This window comes from Helicoverpa zea, chromosome 15 (genome assembly GCF_022581195.2).
Source record: "Helicoverpa zea isolate HzStark_Cry1AcR chromosome 15, ilHelZeax1.1, whole genome shotgun sequence".
Classification (NCBI taxonomy): domain Eukaryota; kingdom Metazoa; phylum Arthropoda; class Insecta; order Lepidoptera; family Noctuidae; genus Helicoverpa; species Helicoverpa zea.
The window spans coordinates 11,525,509-11,543,836 of record NC_061466.1 but is presented as its reverse complement, the minus strand read 5'-3'; the positions used below and the strand labels follow the sequence as shown (position 1 = coordinate 11,543,836).

Below are 18,328 nucleotides of genomic sequence, written 5' to 3'. Positions count from 1 at the left end.
CTACGCTCTCGCGAGATATTTCCCAAAATTTACCGTACGCAGCCCACCGATATATTGCCCTGAAATAAAATTTGGTTGAAAATCTTTCTCAGACGTAAAAAGCGTTACTTTTACGCAATCATCTATCATTTCTGAACCCAAAAATGTATTACATTACACAAATTGAAACCGTAATAATCTTTTGGGTGAATTCCGACGGAATTGCGATTCTACGTCCAGCCCGGGGCAGTCGCTCGGATTTTGTCAAGTACCAATGTAATGATTTTTCCTTCGATTTGTTCATTTGTAGAGTATTACGCGAACATTTTAGGGCTTTGGAAATATCCCAGCTGGCTATCTGAAAGCGCTCGGGTATATTTATTGCGAGAAAATATTTCGTGATAGGAATTGTGGTCGTGGTTGATTTATATGGACGATATTGTTATTGCGGCGCATTTTGTTGTTCACATGGATTATGTTAGAGCAAATTATTTATTACTCATATTATGTGCGTAACTACTAACTAACGCATTTGCTTTTATGGAGCACAATATTTTTACGTTTATATAAATAAAAGTTTACGATCTTTATTTGCTCTTTGCTAAACACCGAACTGCTCTACAAAGGTTTTGTTTTAAACTTATCCAATAAGTAAGTTTCTTTTACAACAAACACAAAGGACTTTCGATCACTCGATACAAGAACAAACAGTTAACTATGTTTATATTACGATCTAAAAGGACGTCCGTCACATGTCTAGTTCACAGAACTTTGTACTACATTTATTATTTAAGTCTTCAGTATCGACGAAATGGGGGCTGTCAATAAACTTTTGTGTTAGAAGATCAAACTTAGGCCAATATCTACTTCTTTGAGTGATCTCACATAGCTCTTATGTACTTGGAATACTAGGATATATACTTATTCCTATATACTTAAGTTGAGTACATCTGGCGGATCTAGTTTCTGATATCAGGCAACTTGAAGTAGGGAGTTGAGGAGCTTCGTTCGGTAACTTGATAACTTTATTACGTTCTGTACCTATGTGGAGAGGCTCGGTCTAGTACTTTGTTTTGACGAAGAAAGTTTGTGACGGAGATGGAGTCATGAATAATCTGCTAATGTGGGAGTTGTGATGTATAGTGGTGTGTAGGTGATGTTAGATTAATTACACTTGATGATTGCTGTATTGCTAAAGTTCAGTTATAATTTTGTCCTGAATGATTCTAATCCAGTTGAATGTAGGGTCATATAGTCGTAGTCCTCTATGTCGTTTACTTTATCTAGAAAATATGTTTAGCTTATCTGCCAAATAATTTCTGACAGCAGGTTTAGAAGCCAGCCTATTTAACATTCTATGTGGCATTACTTCTATATTTATGTTAATTTTAGTCCTACACAGTTTCAATTTTATGTCCCAACTCCAAGGCTTTTAGTCCCTAGGCTTATCATTTATGTATTCAGACCTTTTCTTGGTAAATCCTATAAATTCGCGCATGGACACTTGATTTCCGAACGAGAGTGGAGGGTTCGGATATAAATCACGTGATATTAGACAGTTTGATCCTCATTGTTCGTCGGTTCGTTTAGGTCACGGCCAACGAATTCCAATACTCTTTTTTGTACACTAGCATATTTAAAATTAAACGTGTAATGAATTGAAAGTAATTCTGTACGGTATTTGGCGAACGGCCATAAATCGCCGTTATTATCAAAATATGTTTTTTTTTTTAATTCTGTAAGAAAAATTACCTTAAAGTGAAAAAATTTAATGTACGGCAAAACATGTTTATATCAATTTCGCAAAGAACAACAATCTCAAAAGAAATATTACCGACATTCATAATTTTATTACCAACATCAGTATTACGTCGAGCCTCCCTTATAAACAGCTCAACATAAATCAGACCACTCGTCAAAAATAATTCTCCATTGTTCTTTTCCTTCTTTCAAGACATTCCCTTCACTAATTTCCTTCATCGCAATTCCAAGTGTTAAATTACTGTTAAAAACGCTTGAACTGATCTCCTTAAATAAATATTCATTAATTGAATAAACGCCTTTCAGAGTCTCTTCAGCGCTTTTGTCTGAAGATTTTGTGAGACTAATTATTATGAATCTTCTTAGGACAATATTTGAATCGCAGATCTTGGAGTCGTGTAAACAGCTGAGCTTGTATTTAGTAACAGTGATGTTAATGGAGCTGTTAAAGTAGGTTAAACGACTATTGATTAAATGGAATTGTAGTTAGGGAATTGGGTCCTTGTTTAGCTTGGAAACTCACCTGTAGTAATGGATAAGGGATATGTTCTGTTGGTTTCATTATATTTATAAGTGTCTACTTTTGAGAGTGACAAAAATGTAGAAACAATTGTGTCACTCACTCTTGTTTTCAATGATTGAATCTAATCTTCAGAAAAATAGTTTAGTACTACCAGTACATAAAATCTCTACAAAACATTATGTCCAACCATTTATTTCTTTATCACCCAACAACACATGAATTTTATTACCTCTATTACATCGCACACTGTATTCCAGACGATCTAATCCATTTCCTCCACTACTTTATTATCGACTAACGAACTAAAGCTGGGAAATTCTCCTATACAATATCTATAAAGTCACTGGTTTCAATTACTCAGCCAGTCTCGAAGACGGTCTTGAATTATAGACGATAGGATCCAATTGTCAAGAAGCAGACAAATGATTGTGGAAGATTAATGGCGGTGGGAGAATCGATGGTCACCTTCGAGATGAGTAGAGAAATTCTGTAGGGTTTGAAGATTTATGAGCTGGGATATAAGGGGAATTGAAATTGGAGAATCTACTATACTACTACATACAATGAGAATGAGAAGTTTTTTGAGTGAGGGAAATGAATGTTAAGGGAAATTCAGTCAAACTTTTAAATTAAATAAGAAAGTCAAAAATTTGAATCAGATCAAAAATCGCTAACTTAGTTACAGACTTTATCTTTGTTCCATAAAAAACGAAAGGTCAGGCAATTTCTACAAACTCGATAGAAAATTCATTTAGGACATTTTGTAGGTAGAATTTATATAGAACGCCACCCCTACGTATAGCATCTATATGTTTATTTATTCAAATGAGATAAGGAACTAAGCCTCTTATATCCGATAGTGAATGAGGACCTTCCTATAGAATAGGAAGTCAATATAATATTCCTTATATAATTATATATTAATATATTCCTTCACAACTGGTTAAACATTCTCAAAATGCATTCAGTAGTTTATGCGTGTAAGAGCATACACCATCCATTCATATAGGTATCACATCGTTAATAATATTAGCAGAATGAGCAACGTTCCTCGACTTACGTGTAACGCAGCCATCTTAAATTCATCGCCGCTAGCTATACATAGTAAAACTTTCCCTTGCCAACGTTAAAGTTAAATTATAATTTGCATACTCACATAAAACGGTTTAAAATTACATTATACGATGAAGCCAATTAGTTGTTGATGAAGCAAGAGCGACGATGTGTTCCAACAGTTTATTATTTCACTAACGGGCTTATGAGAGGAAAATATACTCGTATTTTACATGGTTTGTTCTTTTCCTTTGATGTTCAGCTTTTTTGTAGCTTATTATTATTGCGTTGTTTGTTTTTTCCGTCGGAGGTTTTACGTGATTATATGATGATGTAACGTGTCCTAGTAAAGTGATTACTGCTTGCAGGCTGAAAGTTTAATTTTATATGGTTACTTACTTTCGCCGCAGAATAAAGCCAGCTTTTCTCAATAAATAGGCTATCTCACACGGAAATAGTTTTTTTACCAGTCCATCAGTTCCTGAGAGTTCAAACCAATTTTTCAGCTTTATAAGACTAGTACAGATTTTACTGTCCTCAAGATACACGTTCTAAACATGATCCAAAATTCAAGCAATAACAATATAAGAACATTTTGCATTCCATTCCATTCACATTCTCTCTGTTGCTGCTATTTCAATGCATGCGACATCAAAAGCCTCTATGCTATATGCTGCTTCATAGAAATCCTACAAGATTATAATAAGATTTTTATTTTTCTTACCAGTTAAGTGGCTTGTCCATCAAAAATGATTTGAATAGACCGAGCAGGCCTTATTTCCATATCTTCCATGGGATCACGGGCCATGGCCGAGTGATGTGGGTATGTTTTTATTCTTATAACATTTTCGCGTTCTTCTTTTGAAATGGAGATTTTCTTATTATGACGAATATGGATGTTGTAGTAATTCTTCCATATTTTATGTAGATACTTCTTTGCTGTAGGTATTCTTTAACCAACCTTTAAATCTGTCATCGCCCTATTCATTAGACCAGTTAAAAGTGGCATTTAAATGTCAATGTCTAAACTTTAGGTATATTTCAACACTATGCATTTGTGTTTTAAGTTCAGGTCGAATCAGTCACAGTCGGTGAAGAACAATTGCAATTCTCAGGTCTCTAGTCTGATTTCTAAAGAACCAATTAAGTTGACTCATCAATATTTAAAAGCGAATCTTAACCTTTAGTCTTCCCTAATTATTCCTCCCCTAGTTCCAAGAGATTTTACAAACATTTTTAAGCTGACCCTACTCTTGGCAAAAGCAATTCATCATCAGAACGACGTGAGCAATCTATCATGCGACGGAGTGTAAATATTATTTTACGCACCATAATTTTGGCTTGAAATTGGCTTTCTCGTGGTTTGGAGAGAAAAAATCTTTGGTTGATTTTTGATCGAAGTTACTACATGTTTTGATGTACATTTTATCACTATGATATGGTATATGATGTTGCTTTGGGAGGCATAATAAAATTTGAATATCTTTGGCAGTCGTTTGGGTAGAGAAAAGTCAGATAAACAATCTTACCATGGCGTCTCATCGGATTGCCTGGGTAAATAGCTTCAGAATTTGCAGTCGCTCCATGTAAAAATAAGTTGGGTAAAGGTGACACCGATGATGATGATAGATGAAATTGTAACAGTTCACGATAGTGATAACGAAGCTACAGAAATCGAGAGGAAAAAGGAAAATTCCTTACCAAAAATTACATGTCCAAGCCATGTCCGAAGTGATAGATTACCACCACTACCACATTATTAAACATCCGAAAATAGCCCAAAGCAATCTCCTAGAGATAAAAACACTTAATCTTATTTACCATCATTACGTAATATACTTTGTCCTGACCTTTCTTCATAAGCCAAGTCACAGGACACAGCAATAAATAATAATTACTCTACAAGACCCGGGAAATTTTCCGCGAATTCTTACTCTCAATTACAGGGAACTTCAGAGATGTTCTCATCCATCTTAATGCCTAAAGCTTTCTGGAACACTCAAAGCCTCATTTAAGGCTCTGGATTCAGGGCGGTAGGTATTCAGGGCAAGCAAACACTAGGACTTTCTTGTGACGCCCCACTTTGGGTCGAAGACAAGAGTGGTCTATGTTTGAGGGGTGACCGACTTAAAGGCGAACATATTTCATCTGGTTTTCATTACAGAGCTATGTATGTCAAAGTGGGGAGGGTGAGTTTAGTAGTATTTGAGGTTGATGAAAGATGAAAAGATGTTACACTAGTAGGTATATTGTAGAATAAAGCTCTCTAATAATTTAATTATCTTTGATTAAGATTATTGGAAATCTTTCAAGATAAGATTATCTTTCTAACTTCGGTAGCTCATTTTCTGAAAAGTATATTGAAACTTTGTCAGCGAACAGCTTTCTGTTTTGAAAATAAATTGCTGTTTCACCCATCTAGACGACAAGAATTTGAGACAGATGAATTCTATAGAAAGAAAGAAGACAGGATTTTGTTCGAATAAGTGCAATTAGTTCCTTTTAGTACAAAGTCATCTTATAAACTCGCTATTTCTTTTAACTTGTATCAAACGCCTTCATTTCATAAGCGTACGTTCGTTCCGGAGCGGACACGAGTGCTAAGCGCCACTTGATCTAATTACATCTGTGATGTTTCGAATTTTCTCGAAAGTCTTGCTTTTGAGGTTACTATGAAAAGGGAGGGTCTGTCTTTTAAATATATTAATAGTTTTGGTGTTTTTCCGTGTTTAGTTTATGGAAATGGACTTGGAGCTAAAACAGCTTAAAATATAAAGTGACTTAATTAAATAAACATGAAGTAAGATGTAAATGTTGATAAGTGTCGTAAAGAATCTACATTTAATGAGCAAAAATAAAAGTTTGTATTCTAAATGTTACCCTTCTATATCCAGTCTTTTAACAAAATATTAAGATCAAAAGACGCTTACAGAACAACTTAATTTGATACATTTAGAACACAAAAAGGATAAACAAAACCACTTTCTTCGTACTCAAGGATATTATCATCTTCATAATAAAAATTATCCGCCTTTCCTTCATTTTCAAGGAATACTACAGTACTGTAGTCGTCAAAATTTTATTCAGCCCAAAGTCATAAGCAATCCTTAGAGAGCACTTATCTGATTGTAGGATACAAAACTTTTTGGAGAAGGCTCTGTAAATAAGAATCAAGTTTGGGCTTCGGGTATCTTAATGACAGTGAAAAGAACTTCTTTATGCTCAAAATTGTTATTTGGAACCTTATTACGATTGAAGTTTGGTTTACTTTTGATTGAAGTTTTATCATTTCATTTCAATCATATCATTTCAATTATCATTCGCTGATGGACACTTATGTATTCATAATCTTATTTATTTGTGTCAGTATAAACTGACCTTCTTACATAATTTGACCGCGTTTTAATAACGTGCTAAGTCTTCATTTTCATCAGCTGAAAACAAAACAAAAGTTAAAGCAATTTCCGTTTAACTTTTATCAGAAAAACACAACGATGTTCCTTAAGCACTTACTTAGAGAACTTCTAGATTGTTCTACGTTTAGGCGATTATAAAGTTTGCGAATTTGTGGGAAGTAATGAAAACTTATGGTGGCATGATATGCTGTACATCCTAGTATTATTTCGAGTCTTTGGCTATAAGTCAATGAATTTTAGCACGCTAGTTAAAGACAGATGGTAGGAATTTGTAAAGGCTTATTGCAAACAAAACTTCACCCTACCACCAATAGTTCAAAAGCCAGTCCAAAATTTAAGTTCCACATAATCCGAACTCGACTTCGCAATACGAAATTGCAAATGGCGTCGGCGATAAACGTCAAACTATTCACCGCATCTCTATCCGGCTTACGAAGCATTCAATCCGGCCACTTGTTCAAACACAGGCCATTCGGCATTCGGTATTCGGCGTTCGGCGTTCGGCTTGCGAAATTCAGGCCGAAAACGTTTGCTATGACCGTTACATTCGAAATTGAATTTTTGTCTTGCTATTCCATTTTTTTGGGTTCGTGCTTTGTATTCGAATTTAGAATTCCGCCTGTCTGGGTTTGCTGTTAGGCTATATTCTTTTGTTTTTGAGTTTCGGTTATATTAATTTTTCTTCTTCGTCTGGCCACAGGTCTGGCTCCCATTTTAATATCGTAATGTTTTGAGACCAGCTATATATGTTTATATTTAGATCTATAACTGTTGGCTACTTAGTAAACCATATACCAAGCAAAACGTCTTCTGAAATAATAAGTAGCTATGAGGATTGCCCATAACCGCTTTGGTTCACACTCCATCGTCTGCAATGATAATGATGTTATGATAGCATACGAGGAGAATAGCTTATTTATACACCATTGCATTTATAGTGCCATTCACCTTTAGTACAAAGTTTTCTTTAAGAACAAGGTAGCCCCATATTAAGCGTTCACTTGCTTGTTTATCAAGCTTAATGAAAATGTAAATAACATTATGTACCTAATAAACAAAGATAAGCATTATTTATTTAAAGAAAAAACAAAAGCGTTAGCTCTAAAGGAAATTTCGACAAAAATACCAGAAGCAGATAAGTCAGACTTAACTCTTTTTATGTGCCTTATAAAAGAGAACAATTTGAAAGCTGCCGTTGTTCTAGACAGGTCGTAAGGGCGCGGCTAGACGAGCGATCGATACGCCGCGACCACGTCACCGCCGACAGTGTGTCCGCAGAACATCTAGTCTCGTCTACTAAATTTTATTGTCATTGTTATGAAGCTACTAAATTTTATTGTCCCCAAGAAAATTCTAACAAAATAAAACATAAATGAAGAAAGGTTTCCAAGAATATATGATTGGAATATTTTTGTGTTCCAAATTGGTCCTAAAATTCTGAATAATGTAGATGAAATAATTTCCATAATGGTTCGTGTGAAAGAAAATATGTATTGTACAGTATCGTCTGATATAACGTATACATGAGATCAGAAATTAGATTCAGTGTCCCAATTCCTTTTATGTTTATTCGATACAAATGTGGAGGAAATATGGACATCGGAACCTTTAAAATTGACAAAGGTTACATGAAATTTGACAATTTTGATACTCGAAATCGTGTTCGGTGTATAAACGGGAGTTTCTTCTTCTTCAAAACAAGTGTAATTTTATTGCTTTGTTGTAATGTAGTCAAATTTATGACGAGATAAAATGAATCATAAAGTGTGTAAGTGTGGAAGGAACAGGATGAAAAATATTAACTTCATACAATTAATTGTTATTTCTAGTACCTACTATATTTTGTACACTGTGCTAATTTTCTCATTAGCATAAAGATAATCCAGACGACAGAATTCCGAATTTATTTTAACCAACTTCAAGTTTATATAAGAACAAGAAATTCAACTCCTTGAATTTCAATAGAGCCTAATAAATTTTGAGGGTCAACCGAAAACTTCTTAACACTGAAATTTGTTGCTTGTTAGGGATTCCAGAAATTTCGACGATCTCCCAAGGCCTGTATTATATTTAATTTAATAAAGTAAGTCTAGTCTTGAGACATTAATGGCTGTTACTGCCTTTGTACTTAAGTTAAGCGACGTATTAGCAAATTGATCCTTGAGACAAGAAGTAATTTTATTTTGAGCCTTGTTTATTTTTACACTAAGGGTTTTTCCAGAAGAATTCTTTTTTCTTTCCAAAGGATACATTTTAATATTGTAAATAATAAGTGGGCACTGAAAACGTCTGCAGATTTTACTCAAAACAGGTACTCGAACAACATCCAATACTGGAAGTGCGATTTTCAAATGCGAGTAAAAAGTTGGAAATTTGCTTTCCTGTGCACAACTATAACAAATGTCCTGTAATTAACTTCTAAAGTTCTTCGCGTTTTCTTTCGCTTACGTGAGCATCGCCATTTTGTAACACCGCAGGGTGTAATTTTAGGCAATTTTGACTTCCTGAGGTTTTCAGACTGTTTTCAAAAATCCTGTTTAGCAAGTATAATTGCTAGGAAATACTAAGCATTATGCTTGTTTTGCAAAAAATCCTTACTATTATAAATGAGAAAGTAGCTCTGTTTGTCTGGACTTTTACGCTCAAGCTAAGGAACTATAACTAAGGATTCTGACCAGTATTCTAACAATAATAAGGAAATGAGTATAAATGATAGCAATACGAGTATCAAAGATGATTCCTACATCCCTTCTAAACTGGCCTTCAAAGAGCCTCCCTCTATCAAGATCGTCAGATTGTTAACAACATTACAAGGGGCAGAGGCTGAAACAATATCTCTTCACATTTCAAGTCACGTACCGAGCTGATCATCTCCATCTTTTGGGCCTTCCCTATAAATATGTTCGTTACGTGTCTCGTGTTTAAGTCTTACGTCAACAGAATGGACAATAGCTTGAGGATTTTGGATGTCTTCGTATATCTTGATAGTATCAATTTGTGTACGCTGATTAGTGATTTGTTTCTTTATCTATCGTTTGACCTTCATGTTTCCTATTGAGATGCTCTTTATCGTTTAGAATTGGTTTGAGTGTTATCTGATCCTTAATTTCTTGTCAATTGAAAATGTTAGTATCATTGGAACTTACTACTTACTCTTGGCTCTTTGATAGCATTCTACGACGAGATTGGAACTTAAAAGAATTTATTAAAATACCGTTATGTACAATTGACATCTGTACAAAGACCTGGAATTTATCCATCCCAAAAGGACTACATTTTGCAAATAAACTTAATGATTCCGGACCCATTGTAATTCGGGGACACATTAAAATATATTGAAGCAATTTCGACCAGAGCCGGGGAGTATAGTGAGTCATTAAGGACTACGCACACATCGTTACAGCAGTATCGATGTTTGCTCGTGTCAATTTGATTGTGAACCGTGTTGATGGGTCAGTGAGGGTATCAAAGGATGACATGACTGTGGGAATTTAGTGATGGATAATCAAAGCAAGGATGGTGTTGCTAAGAGGAAAGCAGGGATTGTACCTGATAGCTTGTTGGCTTTATGTAAATGGGAATCAAAAGCGTTAGTTAAAACAAAAGCCTATTTCAACATCATCTTAAAAGAAATCTGTACTAAAGTTGAAAAATTTGTTCGATTGGAAACACATTTCAATTAGGTATACCATTATGACGGTAGTAGCCCATTTATTGCGGATGGCTATAATGTAGTACCTATTGTTAATTTCGGTGTCCGAAGTAGTTCCTTCAGGACGTGGGTAAAATCGCAGGCAGAAACAAGTGTGTAAGGACATGTTTGCATGATAGTATACTAATTTACAAGCATCCCCAACAGATTTCTTCAGGGTATTATTCTTGTAAGAAAATCTTCTCTAGCTAATAAGCATAGAAAATATGTTTTCACAAACATTTGCATTGTATTACACGTTGTTTTAAATTAAACTTCATCTCAGCTGCATGTTTTCTTCTAGACAAAGTAATATACTTTCAGTATGTACAATACAGTTCGTAAGATGAATACTAAATGAATGGTAACGTCTTATGCATATCGACTAGTTCTTTGTTTATTTATTTTGAAAACTTCGTAAATATCGTTTTGTAAAATGATGATGACGATATGATGATTTGTAAGTTGATGATATATTCTGTAGAATTAATATTATTGTAGAGTCCTTAATTTTATTTCAACTAGGATTATCCAATAATTTTCTTTTTACCCACATATCAGGATTCGAACAAATAAATTCTTTGCAACTTACTTGTAAGTTTTTTCTGCTTTTGCTTAAAATGGTTCTACTTCAAATAAAACAAACCTGTCAACTGGAAAGGCGCTTAAAACTTAACCTAAGTTCAAAGTTGGCTTCGGCACTGTTTCAAATGTTCAAAGGGAAACTTTTATAGAAATTCTTAACTTTAAAGCGTTTTGCAAGTGGAAGAAAAATGTGCTCGTGACTGTACTAACGGAAAGTTTGACGCTCTGTGAAATAGTTGGCAATCGGTTGTATTGAAAGGAGAATTATAGGTTAGTAGCCATTGGTTGAAGCAGAACAAAGAAAACTAACAAAATGAATTATTTGGACTTTAATCAATTTAGACTTTTTATGTAGTTTGAATCTGTAAAAATGTTAGGCATTATCATCATTCCATTATTTAGTAAAATAATATACTATTTCTATCCGTGTCTGGAAAGTGGTTCTTCCGGACCGCAAGACACAACTGACGATATTTTGTCCTCTGTAAGTCCGTTTTATAATTCACATTCACATGAGAAGAATACTTAATATTAAATATCATAAACAACTAAAACCTTACTCATAGCTTCAGCCCAAAACAATTAAAACAACCCACCAAATTAACACCACTAACTAACAACAAACAAGGCAAAACACTTCAATTAACAAGCAATCAAATAAATGACAACTTCAAACTACACACAATTTTACGCAACCTAACTACTCAGACCTCACGACACTCCATTATAATCCCCCCGTTGATCTCCCAAAGGTCATAAAACCAGACAATTTAGAAACGAGAAATAACCAAAAACATACCAATAGTTCAACAGTGGGGGGAAAATCTTCTCTTACGCAGACGACACAGCCATAGTCTATCACGGTGAGACGTGGGAAGCTGTGTGCTATCATGCCGAGCAAGGACTAGTAGTTGTAGACAGATGGCTCAAAGCAAATCTACTTACCCTAAGCGTTCCTAAAACAAATTACATTTGCTTTTCCCCCAGTATACGGTCCAAACCAAGTGCAGAATTTAAAATTAGAATACACACATGCTCTGACTCTATAGACCAAACATGCAGTTGTCAAGTCATTAAACATGTCTCTTCCATAAGATACCTGGGAGTGATGGTCGATGAGTGTTTAAATTGGCACCCCCACATTGAGACTATCACGAAACGAGTACGTAAATTCATATGGATATTTAAAAATCTCAGGTATGTGATGCCACAGGAAACACTCAAAAGGGTCTATGTTGCGCTCACTCAATCGGTTATTGCATACTGTTTACCAGTGTGGGGAGGGGCCACTAAAACTAAACTCCTTGAGTTAGAAAGAGCCCAAAGGTCACTTCTCAAAGTAATACACTGTAAACCATATAGATATCCCACATTCGATCTTTACAGAGAAAGTGGCCTACTCTCAGTACGGAAATTATATTATCTAATTACTACCTTATATTTACAAAAATCTATTCCACCTAGTCGAGATGGACGGGAAAGAAGAAGGGATGCAGTGGCTTACTCCCCAAGGGTCAGAACCACCTTCGCCCAGCGCCAATACGCAACCCAATCAGCCTACATCTACAATAAAATTAACACTAAGCTACGGTTCCACAATGAGCCTGCATTCGTGACTAAAAAGTTATTAACTGAGTGGCTAAAAACACTCACCTACGAGGAGACTGAACTTATTTTGAACAGACTTCAGTAAGCGATTTTTTACTATACATACATTTAATGAAGACACGCACACATACGACACATAACATAATAGGCAAACACACTTACGTTCCACACACATACACACTTACACACACACACTCACACACGCACACACACACAATCACTTTAAACACAAAGAGCTGCTGCTACTCAAAATCTAAGATTAAGATTAAGATTTTTGCTTCATATTTTAAGTTTATTTTTTAATTTTACTTTTACTTTATTTTGTCTGTATTTACTTTTAAGTCTTCAATTGTAAAACCTAGTCTCAATTTTGCTACATAAGGGAAAGAGCGAGATAGCCCCAACACAAGTATTATTAATTACTTACTGGGGTTGTCTCATTTATAAAATTATTGTGACAGTTTGAGACAAATAAACATTTTTCATTTTTCATTTTTCATTTTTCAGTTCTTTTTCATCCAGACAGAAACGTAAAATAACAATTTAAGCGACAAATTGTGACCTAAATTTTCGTCCGGCAAGTGTAGTTGATGCCTTTTCAGGTCCCTCCAGTGTACTGTCAGAGTGTAATTTTAATAACAATTACATAACGTGGACGCCACAGATGTAGAAAAGTGTGTTGCCACTGTTGAAAATTAAATATTAAAATAAACTATTGCGTAGCGTTTTGTTATGACGGTCAATGCTAACTCGTAACTTATGTTGGGTTCGTAAGATTATCTTTATTTTGTTAATATGTATGTATCCTGTAAGAATTTAATTTCAATTTTCTAGTTTTATCGGGCCTCAAATTGTAGTCAATCCTATTTAAATCTATCAGATGTAAATAAAATCAGTATAATACCGCACACAAAACGCTTCCTATACTTAAAAACCTAATTGACCATATCACATTTCATCACATCCGCTCCTTACATTTTGAAATGGACAAAAAGACCTTCAAAGTTTGAAAAGAGGCAACTGCCTTCAACATATATTATGCCTACCTACAGTTTAGCTATTACGTATAATAAGTGTGCCTTTGTGGCAAAGAAATTTTAACGCCTCGCTTCCCGAGAGGAGAAACTTTGCGAAAAATATTGGAGATGACGAGAAGTTTTGATGTGTTGGGCTATAAATAAAGCGATTTTTTATGCTGTATATATTCAAGGGAAAATATTTGTTAAATAGGAAAATAAATGGTGGCTCAGTTACATTGATATTTATACTGTCCTTTTCAATAGAAAAAAAATATGTACTAAAATGAAACTAATAAGTAGAAACCTATATATAGATGATAATTTTGGTTATAAATAGTGATACATAACAGTGATAAAATTATTTATATCGCTAAGTATACAACTTATATTAATAGAAAAATCACAAAAATCACCCAAGACATTCCTTTAAAACTAAAATCTTCTTCTACGAAACTAAAATCACAACACGGGGGTAGAGCCTCATACCTTCCCACTAATACCCCTGTCGTGGAGGAACGGAAATTAAATCCCACGTCCTCCCCCAAGTCCCCACAGCAAGGGGTCTGATGGGGGATTAGTTTGTCTGGAGCTTGTAATACTAATTATATATTTATTGGTCTTTTTATCCGCTCAAGCTCGCTTTTAATAAGATTGCTATCGACGGCACTGATTTCGGCGTTTGATCTTGAACAAATTGCTTTGCAAAGATTTATACGGTGTTCAATTTTCTTCTGTGAATTTGTTATAAATTTTGTTTAGTCTTTGTTTAGTTTAGTGGGTTTATTGGAAACTATAATTAGTAGGTTACCTAAAAGTGATTTTATACTAAACATTTATATTACGTTTATATTTTCTAACGTGCAAAGTTGAATGAAATAATAATTTAATATCAATAATGACTTGATATTAATTAGGTAATTATGTCCAGTTACGTCTGAAGGGTTTTTCTAAAACATTTAAGTTATCATGAAAACGTGGTTGGTATCGTAATACCAACATTAAAATATGTCGTTTCTCATTGTTCTACATTTTCCATTGTAATATTTATTTATATTGCGGCTCAGAGGTCGAAAGTGGTATTACCGTTAATCTCCTGTAAGCCTTTTTGGGGTCCGCTACCTATCGGTATTTTATATCAAGTTGTAATATTGGATTCCGAAAGGATTATAAGGTTTAGTACGATTTATGTGAAATAATGATATTATTTTCATCATTCGAGAGTTAAAATAAAAATGGACGAATGATCGACATAATAAACTTCACTTTTAAGATTATTTCTCCAATAAAACGAAAACAATAAAAAACAGAAATAAAACTTGAGCAAAATTTCTATTAAGCGATAAAATTCACTTGACTTTAAACCGCTCTGAATGCTCTTAATGCTCGCTTAAACCGCTCGAAATCCGCTCTTATGGCCCCACACGACTAGAGGTGAGATAAATAAAATATCGCCGGCTTCGTCTTTTATTCATTGCCTTGAAGTAAGAGTTCTTTATTGGAACATTTCCCACCTCTAGCTATCCGGGGTACGACAGAAATGGTGCTTTGAGTCTCTGTTATAGAATAGGAATGGGTAACTAAATTTTTGTAGATTATAATGACGTCTATATAACATACGTACTTGTTATTTACATATAATATGGATATTTTCCTATGCCGCAGCTTATAAAACGTAAAAATGTGTTGATATATTCTTATGACCGTGGCAGCTAATCAAATTATATGTGTGTCAAGAAGTATGTTAAGATGAGACGTTTTCATTTCAGTATACCTACTCTATTATAAAATTTATATATTTTTCCAGGACATAACACCATTTATAACGGCATCTAATATTAAATCTACCACACTAAATACATTATTCAACATATACCAGAAAGCTAACAGAATTTCAGCAGTAAAAAAATGTCGAAGCATAAAAGGGAATAAAATCTCGGGAGTTTTTTTATTTATTACTGGCAACACTGTATAGAGTGACGTCACTTTATTAGAGCGACGCGTCTCGTTCCCGCATTGAATTATGCAAAACGTCCCGCTCAACGGTTTTAATTTGAAAAAAGTAAATTACGCGACTGGGTTGCTAGTGGATATATTAAATTTTAAAGGCGGGTAAAAAATTTGAGTAGCGGTAGTGAAATTATGTACATTGTAAATATGATGCTAAATTAATTAGCGTCACGCGAATATGGTAAAACGCTGAATAGTATAAGAACGTGTTTAAAATAGGAAACTGCTTATGAAGGTTTAAATTAGAGTATAACGCAATGAATTTATTCAAGGGTAATATTATAGGACCTATTCAAAGAACTGAAATTGACAATCAAAGGGTCTTCGACTTCATTTTTAAAGGAAAACTGGACCTTAAAAACTCAACAAACAAAATATCAAAATAAAATATAGAAGATAATAAAACAAAGACTTTACACACACACTTCTTCTACATAAATAAACCCAACACCCCTCCAACCATTATACAAAGAAACACACACAAGTCATCTTATAACTTAAAACACATATACACACACACACACACACACATTATTTCACGAAAAAGAACTTAACACTCAAGAATCACAATAGCAAGGGTTTTTAACACAGTCTTTAAGGCCTATAAACTCACGCGCATCCTAAAATTCTGCTTAACGACTATAAGCGCTGTTCATTAAGCGCTTTAAGCGAGATTTTAAGAGCTTTACGTGAATAATTAATGGGACTGTGAAGGAACGTGTAATGAGTTGAAACGATCGATAGGAGTATAAGGTCAGGTTATTTTTGGGTACGGAATTAATACAGCTGTTTTAAAGGTTTTTTCATATATCAAATATTTAGATTTTTTTTTGGAAATATAGACACAATTAATATGATCTATGATTATTTGAGAAACTACTATTGTAGTATTTTGAGAAAACCATACCTTTTGTGCAATATCCTTTTCAAACTTTGAATGCTAACGATTTTACATAGGTATATCGGGTGTGTCGTTCATAATCACATTAAATTGTATCACATGTACTTCATGATATTCTATAGCGAATTGCAAAAAAAATAACATAATCCATTCAGTGGTTTAGCCACAGGACTCATTTTTCGTTTTCATAATTTACAACATCATGTGTAAAGCAGAGATAAAGTTAGGAGTATCGAATGTTTTGATCAGTTGACAGCTGTCAGTTTTCAAGGGAGAATTTCAGCTGTTTGTAATGACCGACTTCTATATGGTGTTCTAATTTTCGCACATTTTTATTCTATTTACTTTGTTTGAAAAATGCATTTTTTATTTTTACGTGTTTTTCTTTTTTCTTCGTGTTAATCGACATATATCAACCAGTACATTAACGCATTTCATTTAATGTGATTATGAACGACACACCCGATATAAATCAGTAAAAAGTGGTCTTTTGGTCAATGTTTTTGAAAAAGAAAACTAAAAAGTCTTCCTTTCTATATACCATCATACTATAGTTGGTTTTTACTTCTAAACACAAATTGACAGCCAAATCTTCCTTAAACAAAACACATAACCAGAACTTATCTAACACAAAATATACGTCTCCCTTTAATTGCCAGTTTCTTACCAAACCAAAAAGGGCAAACTATTCGCAAACTAGCAATCAACAATACATTACTGAAGGAACAAATTATACGGAACTGCGCCATATTGCGCCTGAAACTTCGGCTTAAAGCTGGCGCATTCAAATCGTATGCTAATCCGCTATGTCTTGGAAACAATTATATTTGGTAGACTTGACTTCTTTGTGGGTTGAAAAGGTGATATTTGGTGTTTTAATAAGTTTGGTGTAGGAAGGGAGACAGGTCATCATTTAGATTTATTATTTAACCTTTTGAGAGTTATTTGAAAACATAATGGCAATATGAATGGAACACTGTAATGTAAGTAAATAATAAGCGTGACTACCTCTTTGGTACGAAATTATTGCTAAACTTCTAAGAAAAAAAAAGTTTTAAATCAGATTTTCAAATGTGAAACATATTGCCTTTCTATTCTTAAGATACAGTTCATTCATAAAAGTAACTTTTTGAATAAAAAGAACAGTACAGATATTATGCCACTATCCAATTTCTCTAATTCGTTTCAAGCAAGCACTACGGACAACTGTTGCAATGCAATTTACTTTACAACCAGACTCCTACACAACACAAACATTTTTAATTCCACACATTCTAAAAACTTCGCACAACACTCAAGAGAGGACTGACCGACTTAACAACATTATATACAAGAGATTTCTAGCAAAAAATAGAACGAAACGAGATCTGACACTAGGAGCAATGACCTTCCCTCTTTGTTTAGGTATAACCCGGTCAGAGGTCGAGATACGCCTATTTATACCCTCCCTCCTACCGACCTCTTTCCGTATTCTACCACAATTTTGCACTATTGACATCAGCCATTAATGAATAAAAGACTATTTGGCACAATTCCTACGCCAATGAGAGCGCTGGACTTAATTGACGTTTGGAATTCCAATCTCGGATTGGCGAGTTTAAATTTGGAACTGTCAGATGTTAATTTAATTACAGTCTCTGGTTTTGAAAGACTCCTTTGAGAGTTATTGTAGTGAAATGTCTTGAATTGTATTACTTGAATACTTCATTGGAATTACTGAACGAGTGAGCAATATTTTCTAGCTTTGATTCTTGGAGGGTCTTGTAAAATGTAACAGGTCCAAAT

General features: G+C 34.2%; 1 protein-coding gene across 1 annotated transcript in view; it reads left to right on the top strand.

Annotated features, from left to right (window-relative positions):
- Window positions 1-18,328, top strand: part of LOC124636786 (titin-like) — a 208,196-nt gene that overhangs the window by 110,439 nt on the left and 79,429 nt on the right. The window lies entirely within an intron of this gene.